The sequence below is a fragment of the Silene latifolia genome, chromosome 8 (genome assembly GCF_048544455.1).
Source record: "Silene latifolia isolate original U9 population chromosome 8, ASM4854445v1, whole genome shotgun sequence".
Taxonomy (NCBI): domain Eukaryota; kingdom Viridiplantae; phylum Streptophyta; class Magnoliopsida; order Caryophyllales; family Caryophyllaceae; genus Silene; species Silene latifolia.
The window spans coordinates 16,252,680-16,262,840 of NC_133533.1; positions in this window are offsets into that span (position 1 = coordinate 16,252,680).

Consider the following 10,161-nt stretch of genomic DNA (forward strand, 5'->3'; position numbering starts at 1 on the left):
GCATCTAAGCTGACAGCTGAACAAGAGAAAGCTCAAGACCAGATTTGAAATTATGAGTCGGAATCTGTTTTATAATCTTAGTTGAGTCGAGTCTAGGACTTTCCTTTCTTGAATTTGAGTCGTTTGTTCCGCGATGTCCTAGGGTGTGTCCTAGGAATCGTTCCTTCGAGTCTGTTAAGCATTTGTCATTCCAATAAAAAAAGTTGCAGTTTCGTTTCCAAATATGTCTTGTTTCCAATCCTCAATCATTCCGAAACATGATAAAACGCACAACACACTCAAAGGAATCCCTGGGGTAGAAATATGTCCCGTTTCAAAATGTAAGGTACACTAGGATCCCGTGTTTGATCCCTTTACCTATTCCATGTCTGGCGGTAGAAAACCTCCATCAAAACCAGTGTTTGTGACAAGCTTTTAGATGATTCTATGATGAACCCGGATTAGCTCCTGGTTTCCCTATCGATGATGGAAGGCAAACCCATCCCCACAAAATCATCCCCTCTCGAAGAGAGAAGAAACCAACCCGTTCTAACAAGGAATTGTTCGTTCTGACCCAAATTAGTTGGCGAAGCCATGTTTTCAAGGTGTGTCCATTTGTGACTAAGAGAATGAATAGAAGATCATTTTCAAGAAGAGAAAAAAAAAAAAGATGCAAAAGAATGAAAAGATGAGAAAAAAAAAAACGAAAAAAAAAGAAAAATGAAAAAAATGAAAGAAAAAGAAAAAAGGAAAAAAGATGTTGAAGTTATTCCAGAACGCTTCTTGTTGAATGTCGAAGTTACGGGAGCCAGAAGTCAAGGTACCCATAATTGAAGTTCAATGGGCGAAGCCCAAAAGCTTAAGTAGTAACCTCTTTACCCCTAAGTCCTTCCTGAGACAGTTACAAGGGGATAGTCGGGAAGTTTGAGAATCATTCCGCTTGTGTTGTTACACTCAACCTTTAGGGTCCAGACATGGAAATTTGAACCCACATCATTTTTCAACCCATTTGCACTCGTGGTTCATCAAACCCGAGACACCCATTCCAACCACATCAGCAGCCATAGCCCTTGGCCTTAGCACCACAAAACAAACCTTCAGAATGATGGTTAACCATTCCAACTTGTTTTTACCAAGCTCCACATCCCAAAAGATCCAAGCCTTTTACACCTAACCCCAAACACGGGATTTAACGGTACTTTACAGGCTAGAATGGGATATGACATGATACCTTAGGTGAAACCTTCGAGTGTGTACACACAATCAAAATGCCATGTTTATGCACCATGATCGAACTACGTCGGATTTGATTTCGCTCCACGCGAATACGTAGGCAGTCCTTCAGAATAAGGGATTCAATCCACTCATCAACCAAGTTGTCATCTTGTCGGTTTCTTACGGGTCTTAACCAAGTCCAAATGAAGCCACCTTTGTTTGAGTCGGTCTTGGCACTCGATGTAGGCTAGGATGAGGATATAGGTTCAGATGAGTAGTGTCAAGTCTCGGAATGAGCTTTATCTAACGGTGTAGGCAAAAATGCTCAGTCATATAGATGTGGGTTCGTATTGGGAATATAAAATATGAAAAACCCGCTGAAAAGAAAGAAGGCGTGGAAGAAAAAATAGTAAAAGCCCGCTGAAAAGAAAGAAGGCGGTGGCAAAAAATGATGAAACTCGCTGAAAAGAAAGGAGGCGAGGAGAAGAGTGACAGAATGTTCAAGTCATGTGTGATGTCTAAGTGTTCTCATAAAATCAGTCTGTGTTTAGTGGCTGGGCGAAGCCAACGTTGTTGCTCCGTGAGTTTAATCCACCTTGTCAATGCCAAGTGATCTTGATTCCCAGGGGCCCTCGGGAGCACGCCCATGCCATACGATATCTCCATCCCAAGTTCGACGACCTTGTGATTCCCATTTGCCATCTTTTGGCGCCGGAACGGCCGATTTACATTTCTACCCTCGACAAGTCCATATTTAAAGCCCGTGCACACTTGCGGTTTTATTTTCTTTTTTTGTTTTGCGGTAGCGGGCTACGCCCACGTTGTTCACGAATCATATAGTATGTCTGAGTCGCATTTCATGCTCACCCATCAATCAAAAGCTTCAACATTCAAAATTTCAAAATTTCAAAAACTAAGTTTCAACATTCAAAATTTCAAAATTTCAAAATTTCAAAATTTCAAAATTTCAAAATTTCAAAAACTTTTTGGGTCGACGACCCAACATCCAAGTGATTCATTTCAAATTCAAAATTGTCAACATGTTCAAATTTCGGGTCGATGACCCAGTCTTTCAAATTCAATTTTCAGGTCGATGACCCAATCATTCAAAATTTTCAAATTCAATTTTCGGGTCGATGACCCAGTACTTCAAAATGATCCAATTCCAAGATCGATGATCCCAATGTGCTTATGTGATGATTATTGCTAGTACATTTTCTATGTTTCAAATGTAGCAGGATATGCTTCAACTGGGGGCTCTAAAGTCTTCGACTTTAGAGCCATTGCAAACTGGGGGCTCTGAAGCCGTTGGCTTCAGAGACCATTATCAAGATGAAATGGATGACATCCACTCAGAATTCAATTCAATTACAAGAGTATGAAATGGAAGAATTCCTTAGCTGAAAGCAAATGATGAAAGCGACGGCAACCTCCTCGGAAAGTCCCGTCCCATTTAGACAAGTGTGAGATGATAAATTTTGGGCCAATGTCGGTAGATGATGAATTTTGGACGTACGCCGCAGATGATAAACTTTGGGCATGTGTCGGCGATTCCGAACTACGACGCGGGTTTGATTCCGTCAGAAACGGATACGTAGGCGCCTAAGGATAAGGCTCAACCCACCTTTTATGCAGTTCATGGGTCGATGACCAACAATGATAATTCGACGCAACAGAAGCAAGAGTTAATCCCCAACGAAGTTTCAGGTATGATCTCTTCTTATGGCTGGCGAGCTTATATACGCAAGTCTAATGGACTATAAACGACCCGAAGAATCCTCAGGTCGAAAGGGACCTGGGGTATACTTTGACTTTCGCCTTGTCCAAGCCTCAGTCAAAGTGGGGGCTCTGTAGATACCCGTATCCGTCGATATTGGAATTTATAGAGAACCCGACAAACACCCGATGATGATAGGACACATGTATTCTTTAGTTGTCATTGTCATTATTTGGAGCTCGTTTTACGAGGTAGAATGGGCGTCGTCGATGAAGTATTTTATTAATTTAAATGATATTTAAATTAATGTTTTTAGTGGGTTCATTTTGTTATTTTAAATGATATTTAAAATTAATGTGTTTTTTTTGAGTGAATTCATTTTTATTTAGTTTAAATGATATTTAAATTAAAGCTTTATTTTGAATTTATTTTCTTAAGTTATTTTATTGAAAATAAAATAAATATTTGATTTGAAAAATCATTTTATAAGTATATTTGATTTGAAAAGTCATTTATTTCAATTTGTTAATTGGTTTGAAAAATCAATTTTAAAAGCGAAAAACTCGTTTTGCATCGTGTGTTTTGAGCTCGATTTTAGCTCGGTTTTTAAGCCCGTTTCCTTTGCGAATTGGCACGAATCTCGAGTACACTAACCCACCTATACCAATACCCATCAACCCATGTTCGAACCCCCATACCATGGCCCAAATTCTCGTTCAAAACCAACCACAAGCAGCCCGCACCCAAACCGCAAACAGTCCCCTGTTTTGCGAGCCAATTCCCGAGCCCAAACCCGCTTCAAACACTACCAAGACCCGTACCCATTAACCCTAACCCATACCCTAGTATCCTACCCATATTATCCTAGCTTGATCACCAAGAAATCCCCCAAAACGAACCCTAGAAACCCCTCCCAAAACCGATGGACAGCAGCTATGTTCATTGAGCCCGATTTGCCTCTCCTCCCTTTTAACCTATTTTAAACCCTTATAAATACCACCCCTTCACCATACAATCGGTCCTCTAAGTTCTCCATACATCCAACCATCACCCACAAGCTTTAAACCTCAGAAATAAACCCTAAACATCCTCCAAAAACCCTAAACAAAACCGACACACAAACTGAAACTGTTTGTGTGTCTCCTTCGAAAACCCTTTCGTTCCTCCATCAAATCACCATAAAAATTCGAGTTTCTTGTTCCTAATTAACCACATAACATCCATCTACACATTAGACAAAGATTTACGAGCTGAATTGACCTTGAGAGCACACGAGATCCCTCGAAAAACAGAGTGAAATAACACTCTGTTTTCGCGGTTTACTCTTGTCTGTCCAGTTCTGTTTGTGCTCGTTTTTCGTGCCCAATAACCCAAATCGAGCAGGGGTCGCTTTAAGATCCTTGTTCTCCTCTCTTTCTAGTTTCCAAAACATCTTTCGGATCGAATTTTTGTCGTGAAACGAGGGAGATATCACTGTTTTAAAACTGCTGTCCAGAAACTTTCCAAAACGCGTGTTGCTTTGTTACTTCGTCGACGACGGCCTCTCGAGATAAAATCTACCATCGATTACGACCCAAGACGGTGTCAACGATACATGTAGGTTGAGGGTGCATCAAATCCCCTTCTCTTCTCTCTTTTTATTTCGTTTTTTTATGCCTTTTTTATTGTCTTTTTTTGTTTGTTTTTCGTTTTAATTATCGTTTGTTTTAAATTAACTACGAAACTAGTTAGTCCGAGTATGAGTTAAAGTACCACCATGAACACCCGCGTTGACTTGAGATGGGAAAAGAAACCGCTCCTTCTGTCGGTCGTACACCCCCGTCTCATTTACATATCCTCGTGTTCAAGGTAGGGCATAAATAAAACAAGTTATCTAACTTCGATCTTCGCTTTCGACCCTCTTCTTTTTTTCGGCCAAATCGATGGACCTTAGGACCCGTTGCATGTTAGTTTAACTTCTGATTGTTAACCTATGACGTAATTAGATGACTTTAAATTTAATTTAATAACCTAATTAGACACGATAGGTGGCTTCGACGTAAGTTATAAAATCAATCGACGATTCTGTAAACAATTGAATGCATCTCTCTCTTTCACCTAATTTCTCGCTAGTATAAGAGTGCGTGATTAGCACCTTCTTATTGACACTCGATGAGTTAAATTAATTAGCGAATTTGACCTAATTAGACCCTTTAGGCCGTGTAGAATGCACCCTTGCGCGACAATCAATCAACATCGTTTTTTTACACGTTTTCTAACTTGTTTCTTATCCCCTTTCGCAATCACTCGATCTAATCAATGAATCTAACTTAGGAACTAGGTTGGCCTTGTCTTGGCCGTGAGGGTGGCTGTTGGTTTGGGCCGTGGGGTGGCCGTTTTATTTACCTTTCTCGTTTTGTTTTTATACCGTTTGTTTCCTCGTTGTTTCATTGTTTGTAATTTATCGTTTGTTATCGAGTTGTATTTTTTTCAAGTTAGCTTTCTTTTATTGAGTCAAAACCTTTTCAAAAACCTTGGTCTTGTTTGGTTAGACGGTTGTTCCCCAATGCTTGTAGGAGCGTAGTAAACCGCATGTCGTCGAAAGCAACATGGCCCGGTTTATGCTAATGCATGCTTTGGTGCGTAGCCTTATGTCTAATTCGATGAGATTAAGCGCGAGCACGCATTACGAGGAGTGACCCAAGGACCGTGGGTCATGTGAGCCGTGGGCCACCCTCATGTGCACGGTTTTCAAGGCCCAATGGCCGTGTGTTTTGTGTCGTGTTTTGAGTTGTATGTAGCAATTGTAATTAGATCGAGTTGTAATTTATTTATCGTTGTGTCGGCATGAAATGCCTGGTTTGTAATAGGTAGATCCCAACGGCTCCCCCATTCCCCCTTAAGCCTTGTTTGCTTTACATGTTGTTAGATCAATCAACCCACATGCTAAATTACAACTTTGACAAAGTTAGTTTAGTTGCATCTAAAACGACATAGAAATTGTTGTCACATGATAGGGTTAAAACAACGTTTGCATATCATACATCGTAGTAGCTATGACCTTGTTTGAAATCCGACACTTGACTTAGTAGAGGCCGTTATCGACGGGCGGGGTTGGGTGTCCTTATGGGCTTCCCAACACGTACCCTCACCCCTTACTCAAGATCTATGGTTTGTGGATCCGTCTAAATACCATTGGATTACGAGAGTCATTCAAATCGAGTGATATAGGGTACAAGTCTTTATCTTTAATCACTCGTAGTCGATGGGCTTTATGCTTTTCGATGAAAGGTGTAAAGTTGACTTGAACGGTTCCAAGTTCCCAAAAAACTTGGTGGCGACTCTAATATATCTTAATCCGATTCGAAAGAACCTCGAGTCGATTATGCCGAGTGTGGATCCCGCGGACGCAGTTCCCGAGGGCCGTGTCCACACCTTAACAACATGTATGAGAAGTTGTGTGAGTCTGAAGCACCTCTGTATCCTGGTTGTAAGTTCACAAAAATGTCGGTTGTGGTGAAGTTGTATAATATCAAGGGGGCAAATGGGGTGAGTGACACGTGTTTCACTAGTTTTTTAGCCTTGATAAAGGAGTCGCTTCCAGATGGTAATGTTCTACATGTTAAGACATATGAGGCTAAAAAACTAATAAGAGGAGTGGGTATGAAATATGAGAAAATACATGCATGTCCAAATGATTGCATATTGTATCGGAAATTATATCAAAACTTAACCAATTGCCCTAAATGTTTGGAGTGGCGTTATATGGATAAGGAAGTGATCCCGACTAAGGTGTTGTGGTATTTTCTAGTGATACCAAGATTCATAAGGATATACTTTTTACAGCAGTTTTGCCATTAATGGATATACTTTTTACACCCGCGAGCAAGATGAGTTGAGTACAATGCAAAATAGTGGTGTGAGTTATGAATTTGAGGCAATGCACTTTGTTACTTCAAAAGATAAAAAGCCTATTTGGGAAAAATGCCTTTATTATGGTGTTATTCAAGAAATATTGGTATTAGATTACATTGATTTCACAATGCTTTTGTTTCGATGTAACTAGGTTGATAACAACATCCATTGTGTCCGAAAGGATAAGATGGGATTTACGTTGGTCAATCTGGGTAAGGTTGGCAATAATAAGGATGATCCATTCATAATGGCATCCCAAGCTAAACAAGTGTTCTATGTCACCGATCCTATGGATAAGAAGTGGTCTGTTGTACTGTCTATAAAGAGTAGAAGGAGTAGTCCATCCGATAATGGTGATGATGATCAGGATGTCGTTTTTGAGGGAATGGATCACTCTACCACTGTATCTTATTTCGACGATGTTGACACTGATCATGAGGACACTGAAAGCATCTATATGCGTGATGACCACGGTGAAGGTATTTGGGTTAACGAAGAAACTATGACATCCAAGAAACGTCCCCGATCCTGAGTTGGTCTATAATGTAAGTTATTAGCTTTTATTTTTATTTTTATTTTTTAAATATATATATCTTCCTTTTAGTTTTTTTTTTAAATAACTATCTCCACTGAACAGATTTGCATTTAGGAACTACATATTTAATACATACGTAAAGCACTGATACAGACACACACAGTTTGACACTCAACAAATAACACATGACGTTGCTTGGAATTTTCAGCCACAGACACAGACACATTTTAAAGGGGTTTTAAGGGTACATTGCTTGGAAAATAGCCACAACCTGGTTGTAGGCATCGAAGCTTTCTGAGCTGGCCGACTGCTGCCCATCAAAGATGGTCGCATACGGCACTTGGACATAGTCCACGGTATTCTTCAGAAGCTCGGCATCCGAGTCTGTGGCTACCCAGAGGTATGGTTCGAGTGTTGATCTATTCGGAGCATTCCAGTCATTCCTGCCATGGCCTTTGAGTTGAAACATTATGTCAAGCTTAAATGCTGATTCTGCATGTATGTGCAGGTGATTTTCCAACCTGAATGAGTAGACTCCCTTTGAATCCCTATGACCCCCATTGTGGCTTAATTTTGCTGACCGAGTATCGCAGCTCAATAAGCTTATTCCTCGAAGGATTAAAGCTTTTGGCAGCAAATTTTCCATTGTCTATATCTATGTGGCCTGGGACATTCATCAGGACACAGTGATATGGATGACCAACATTTTGAGTCATTTTCAGAATTTATAGGGATGCCTCTTTTCTGAGTTGTGGGGAGCAAATTTGATGGTTTATTTGTGAGTTGTGGGGAGCTAATGGGATGCCTCTTTTCTGAATTTATAGCAAGTTTGAGATGTGTTGCTGGAGTGTATGTATGTTGTCTTTAGCTTTTGGTAGCTTTAAAAAGCCAATAGAAGCAATGATTATTGTTAAAGATTCCCAAATTTGCATGGCATGGTAAATCCTGTAGATATGCAATATGCATTCTGGTGTTTTTGTCTTATTTTCTTGATCTTATTATTAGATGTGGATTTTGTTGTTGAAATTGGTGATTAATGTTGCAGTATATAGCGCTTCTACTGTTACAGTTGTTATGTTGCTGTATTGTTACAGGTTTGGACTGTAATGCAATTATAGTAATTTAAAAAAAAAAGTGTTAAACAATAACAACGGTTATATTGACATTACCCGTTGTTATTAATTTCAACAACGGGTTATAACACATGAACCGTTGTTATTGGTCTTATTAGATAAAAAAAATGAGATAGGAAGTGACAACGGTTGTATTACTTATACCCGTTGTTATTACTTTCAACAACGGGTGTAGTACTTCTACCCGTTGTCATTTCTTTTTAGACATATTTCATTTTGGCGCAAATTGAGTGAAAATATATTACAACGGGTATATGTTAACCGTTGTAATAAAGTTATGACAACGGTTGACTTTTATTGACCCGTTGTTATTAACATATCACAACGGGTTTGTTTTTAGAACCCGTTGTCAATAGTTTGTCTTAATAAAAAAACTAATTTACAAACACATACAGGTATACAGCATACAACATCAGTTCAACCGTTGGTATCCTGAGTTTATTCTCTCTCCCCCGCTTTCTACATTCTCGTTGCCGGCCGTCGCTCAGTTTCCGACGCCCAGATTCCGTTGCCTTCCCTTATCATCCTGCTCGTTCTCTTTATCATCATCATCATCAGGTATGTTCGCTTCACTTTTGTGTTTCGTCATTAGGGTTTTAAGATCATCTTTTTTGTTTTTCATCTGTTTGTGTTTTAGCAGGATTTTCCCTGAAAGGATCCGGCTTGATTATTAAGTAATATGGGTATCTAGTTCAATAAATTTAGAATAATAATATGAGTATATAACAGGAAAGAATTAAGTATAAATAATATTGTTTGTATTTCTTTGATAAGCTGATCACAAACTCGTGTATACAATTGAATATTCAATAAAGAGTAAGAGATAAATTGTAAATAATTGATGAAATAAGAAGATTGTCCGTGCTTTACAATTGTTAGATTATGCTATATATAGTTCTTCAGATGCTCCCGTTGCATTTAACCCCAACGTTCCTTTTAACCGTTGGAGTTGTTGACTGAAAAATAGGGCACATTCCCTATTAATCCGGTTGACTCGTTCTTCTTCAACTAACTTTGGCTTTTCTCCTTTTACACGTTTTGATTCATGGGAATAAGGTGTTCTTGTAGTTGGACTTGGTCTTCCTTGAGAATAGGACGTGGGCATTTGCCTTTATATAACCGTTTTGCTGCTTGTCAACTTAATCCAGTCTACTTAAGTGTCCTGCCAGGTTATTCTGCACTCACCATCAGGCTTTTCTTCTAGGATTTAGTAGCTTGCTTATCTTGTGGTACTCTTCATCTGCCAAATAATAATTAGATTTGTCTGGTCTTTGGCTGCTCCAATCAACCTAACAAGGTCAGGCTAAATTAAAGTCAGACCAGGCTAAATTGGGCCTAACAATTGCCCCTTGATATTTTACCCGTGCTGGATCAGGCCAGGGGTAAGATATCAATTTACCGGGTAAAACAATAAAAAGAAGTATATTTACTCAATGACTCTTAGACTCCTAGTGACCGTTAATCACTGCAACGGCTAATTACATGATGTCATGCTGACAGTTTTGTGTTTTCTAGGGTTTTTGCACCGTTACTCTTTTTCTATAAATACGGTAATTGTGATGAGTTCATTTTTCACCAAAGTTCTTCCACTTTCCTTGCTAAATCTTCTCTAAAATTCTTCCCTATATTCCAGGAATTCCATTTTGCTAACTACAATTTCTCATTAAGTAATATTAATTTATCACGAT